The sequence below is a fragment of the Aplysia californica genome, unplaced genomic scaffold (assembly GCF_000002075.1).
Source record: "Aplysia californica isolate F4 #8 unplaced genomic scaffold, AplCal3.0 scaffold00035, whole genome shotgun sequence".
In the NCBI taxonomy this organism is placed as follows: domain Eukaryota; kingdom Metazoa; phylum Mollusca; class Gastropoda; order Aplysiida; family Aplysiidae; genus Aplysia; species Aplysia californica.
This window is the reverse complement of record NW_004797305.1, coordinates 905,479-911,205: the sequence shown is the minus strand read 5'-3', so window position 1 is coordinate 911,205 and position 5,727 is coordinate 905,479.

Genomic DNA, 5,727 nt, shown 5'->3' with positions numbered 1-5,727 from the left:
GAGAGAGAGAAAGAGAGAGAGAACGAGAGAGAGAGAGAGAGAGAGAGAGAGAGAGAGAGAGAGAGAGAGAGAGAAGGACAGGGAGAGACAGAGATAGATTGATAGACATATAAATAGACACAGAGATAGACAAAGAGAGACCGAGAGAGAAAGAAAGAGTGAGAGAGAGAGAGTGAGCTCCTCCGATCGCCTCGATCGAGAGTCTGAAGAAATGTAGCTGTTGCGAGCAGGCCATGAGGTGACCCCTCGCTGGGCTCAAGACCCTGGGATTTTGAGCCTCGACCACGTCCTGGCTAATGGTTAATTACACGCGCCGACAGCGGCTGGATATCTCTCCGAACAAGACGACACCGAGACCCTGAGATGCCGAGACACCGAGACGTTCAGTTCTCAATTTCAATGGTGGTTGCGTACATGTCGAATCGGTGTTGATGGGTTGAAAGATGAAGACTTTTCTTATTATCTTTATTGTTTCGTTTCCTGTATGTGAATTTGAAAAGTGGTGCACATTCTTTCATTTCAGTGCCTTTCTGGTGTTGATTTCGTTTCGTTCCTACGGGTTTGGAGTTTTCGTCGTCGACGGAATGGCACCGAGGCTTTCCTCGTTGGCCGTCAAAAATTGTACGAGTTTTACTCAATCAATGAGTTCCTCGGTGCGAGAGGAGATTTTAACTGCGCCGGGAGAAAGGGGTGGGAGCAGAGAGAGAGAGAGAGAGAGAGAGAGAGAGAGAGAGAGAGAGAGAGAGAGAGAGAGGGGCGGGGAGACGGCAAGTCTGTTATGCCTTGCTGTGCAATGTAGCAACCTTTCCCCGGCCAGATTGAAAGTAAATAATCGTAATTGCTTTACGCTCCAATCGACACAATTTCGATCATCTAGGAAGTGGGAGGCTTCGATCTTCCCTGTCAAGGTCAACCAAGGCTTAATGAAGTACCACAGAAAGGCGGAGATTCTCTTTAAATAGACCTACCCTCACGAGAATCGAACCCATGTCTTCCGTGTGCCACGACAAAGCTCCTCACGGTTGTACCCCTAACGCTGGTTCGTTAACCCACAACAATATAGCTTCTTGAACTTCCCCTTACTTGTTGCTTGTTTGTTTTGGTAAGTGTTTTGCGGCACTCGCAACTGCATAAGGTCATATGAGCACGCGGGACACATTAATTTTTTTTATTCGGTAGAAAATTTTGAATTTTGCAAGGGTGGCGGCCGAATCCTGCTCTTATCGATTTTGGACCACCAAGGGATCTTTAACGTGCGCATGAGCGTGCACACAGGACCTCCGGATTTTTCGCCCTTGTTCGAGAAGGTTATGCGTAGATCTTTCATACCATAAGATCAGGGGTGTGGCTGAAAGACTGCAGGAAGAATGAGCCAGGGAGTAGCAGTAGAAAGGCTGCAAAAAGAGTCAGGAGCCCAGAAGAGGGGGCGAGGGGGGGGGGGTGAAGGCGAAACAGACGACAGAACATTGCAAGAGAGTAGGAAAAGAGGTGAAAGGAGACAATTTAGAATAAATAAATTTTCGTTGCTATCCGGATCCGAACCCGGGACCTATTGAATGAGAGGCGAAAACCCACGAGAGCACCCTTTCCCTTACTATGTTTGAAACGTAGGGTCAAAATTCTGTCTTACTTCTTGAACCTATTGTTTTGATAGGATTTAATCCTTTCACGAAGGTCACAGCCTCAATAGACTTTCATCTTCAGCATCTGAAAGAACTGGAATGAAAGGTAAAACAACGTGTCTTCTAATTGTTCTATTCCCAAAGGGCAATGACCTATAATGCACACACCGGCGCAACACAGCTTATAAGTTTATGAAAAAAATATAAAATATGCAGCTACAGTGTTAGGCTCTAGGATCCCGACAACCGAACTGTAGGGATATCAGTACCAACAAGAGCAGAAATACTCTTACTCCTACGTTTCTTTGAGTCAAAGTACTATAATAGTAAGGAGTATTTTCTTCTTTTACTTTTCAAATATAGGAGGAAATAAATCTGCTCTTATTTTCGATTGCTGGGAATGAATAACTGAGGTTGTGGGTGTGGGGGCCTTGAGGCTTGAGGCGGTGCTGAGAAAGGTCAGTAGTGTGTATAAGTTGAAAACCGAGAGGGAACAATTAATGAACAATGCGCGCTGAGCTCTCGGGTGGGCCTGCCTAATCTGAGGAAAATGTTGCCTGTGTTTGGCTTTCAAAAACCCTGCTACGTTTTTGTTGTTAGAATAATGGTACCCCAGAGATAAACCCCGCAAGAACTCGGTTAAGGGGATGTATCTGTAAAATCTCAGTGCTGCGCGACAGGATATTATGAGCCTTTTGATTTTCAGGCAATGAGTTCCCCTGTCGACTCAAAACGCAACTAGAACAAGACTTCCAATCCGACCTCTCTGGGCAGTGACCTCTGTTCAGCTATATTTACATAACATGACGTGTAATCATCGAGGGAAACTGGGTTTTTTTTTTATTCTGATGAGATATCCCGCCGCAAGCGACTGAGAGTCATTGCGCTTTATGTTACCTTTGTATAGACACCTACAGCTCAGTAACCGTGTTCCTTGGTCTTGACACGCCCACAGTGACGCCCAAAAATGTAGGATGGCTGGGAAACGGGTCATCAAAGACAACTATTACGTTGTCGTATGTGTCAAGTAAGAAAATATTACATAGTGACTTGCGGGGTACCCGGTTTTGTGGAGGGGGGGGGGTTGCCTTTTGTTTTTTATAGATAGATAGATAGATAGATAGACAGATATAATTTCATATAATATATGGTAACAATTTATATCCACGCAGTCATACTAAACCTGGCAAATCTTCCAAACAACCAAGTCTAGCAAATACCTCAACTCGCCGTAGTTGAAACCCAAATACCCTGGCTGTTTTGTGTCCCAGTGGTCTGCCACGGCGCCATTGTATTGTTCAGCCGGCGACATTATATGCGTACACATTGTTTTTCTGTCACTGTAAGCACCTTATTAGTCCAGTGTCTGTGTATGGGTAGAGGCAACAGTCTAATCGCCATAAGAATCGGGCATTTCAATGCATTGGTCAAAGTGTAGTATCAGTGTCGTAATAGCTGGTATTATTTCATTCGGGAATTTGGAGGTGACGAATTGCTGTCTAGACAAAGCGGCTTTTCAAGAGGAAAGAACTGATGTTGGAAACTATGAACCTTTACCAAAGGGCCTGTTGAAACTGTAGTTAGGCTTTTATTATTTCGCTTACGAGCTTAAACTGGGGAGGGGGGGGGGAGAGAGAATGGATGGGAGTAGGGGAACAGACGAGAACCGGTAGGTTCGACGTGACATGGCCGTTGACAGGGGGATAGGGGGCCCTGGAAAAGACATGATATATACTCAAAAGGTGAGGGTATTGCTGAAAGGTGAATGACCATCTGATAAGAGTAATCAAAATTCTCGACAATATCATACAGATTTTGTAGCTGGTTGAAAGCATTAAAGAGCATGGCCTTCACCTGAAATGTGTTGTGACCAATTAATCATGTGACAGATCGAGTACACGAAGTCACATAGCTCAGAGAAAGGCTCCACTCGCAAGACTGAAAGGCTTCTCACGCAGGACTATTTAGTTTGCTCTTTTAGAGTGGCTGTGCAACTGATAGATACATTTACACCCATGCACACACATACACGTACGTGCACATGCACACACACACGCGCGCGCCCGAGCGCATGCGCAGCGCAGGAGAATATACATTATCACTATCTAAATGCAAGACAGAACTCTTCTCAGACATACGAGTGTCTTATTGGGGTTTTTTCAACTTCACACGCCTCTTTTACTGACTTGTCGATTCCCTTCTCCCCTTCCATCTGTCTGTCTTTCTGTGCAACTGTATGCCTGTCTGTCTGTTTGTCTGTCTGTCTGTCTGTCTGTCTGTCTGTCTGTCTGTCTATTTGTCTGTCTGTCTGTCTGTCTGTCTGTCTGTCTGTCTGTCTGTCTGTGCAAGTGTATGCCTGTCTGTCTGTCTCTCTGTCTGTCTGTCTGTCTGTGTAAGTATATGTGTTGGGGGGGAGGGTGGGAGGGTGGGTGGGCTTATGTGTGTATTTGTATGTGTGTGTAGGTGTGTGTTGGTTTGTGTGTGTTTGTTCGTGCACTATGTGTTTCACTTACTCTCTCCCTTCTTTTCTCTTCTTTGCTCTCTCCCCCATGCCCCCCCACACACACACAAACACACACACTCATACACACACACACACACACACACACACACACACACACACACACACACACACACACACACACACACACACCCTGGATAACAAATGGCATTTATAATTATATCCTTGAAAGCTTGTTAGCGAGCTCGCTTCTCTTGTCAGTGAAGCGCTCTCCATAATTTTTTACCGGTAGGAAAAACAATATTATGTTCTCCAAGGGGGTGAACGACCGCCTGATCATTGATCAGTGCTTCGAAATTCTTGACAGTATCATTGTTTTATCGAAAATTTTGAACACCCAAATGAGCTAAACAAATACTTGACACATATTACCACGCTCTTTTTCTCATAATTTCATGCTCATTATAATGAGACTAAAGTAAGATGTAATGACCCCTAAACTATAAGGATTTTAATCGTAATGGATACCTATCTATTTGTTTTAAATGACTGAAAAGGAAAAAAGAGAAACGCATTACCTGGTAAAATCTACGCATATGCACCAGCCGTTAGTAGGGAACTAAGCTGAAAGTAGGTAATAGTATAAGCAAAAGGAAATAATACATGTATATTTTTTTAAAACAAACAAAAACACATTACTCATTTCCAACAACTCGTGCAGCAGTAAACAGCCTTCAAAAGGTGTCACACACTTTTAGTGGCCTGATCTTGGGAGGCGCGCAAGCAATGGCCTTGTCAGAATAAATTCCTCAAGCAGAGACTATTCGAAACAACACATGATTAGTGAGATTATTGAGTTAGATTAGCATAGTATTACACTGTATTGCGCAGTCTTGACTAAAATCCCGAGATAATGATTATGGGATATTTGAGACTTGGTCATTTCACTCTGGGAATATTCCTGGCCGGAGCAGTAAGATCAATATTTCACCTATGGGATCCAGAATAATTAAGCTGTGAAAATGAAGGAAATGGCCAATGTGTACGTTTCTTTCGGGTTTTTTGTATTTTTTGTTGTTGCTGGTGTTGTTGTAGTTGTTGTTGTTGTTGTTGTTGTTGTTGTTGTTGTTGTTGTTATTGTTTTGCTGGGGGGCTATTGTTGTTGGGGGGTTGTTTTTTGTTGGGTTTTTTTTTGTTTTTTTTTGGGGGGGGGGGTGTTTGTATGAGGTTTTTTGGATGTCCAATGAGTACCGTCTGAGCGAATATTTTTTCTCTCTCTGTGTTTTCCATTGTGTCATCTTCAATGTCAGTTCGAACTTAGGCGTCCCTAGATACTCCTCAGACATTAAACTTTCTTTTACTCAAGTATGCATCCAGAGGGAAAATAGGCAAATATTGGTCATATTTCTGTGGAGCCCTCAGAAAACTAAAAGTCGAATTAGTTTTAGAAAATTATTCTTAAATCCAGGAGTCTTTTAACCTCTGATCCACATTTTACGAACGAAATTCCAAAACGAAAGAAGATTGAGTCGAGCTTATTTACAGGATTAAATGACTGCTCAAATATCATTTGTTTGTCAGAGCTTACCCATGAATATATAGATCTAGTCTTTTAATCTCTCTCTCTCTCTCTCTCTCTCTCTC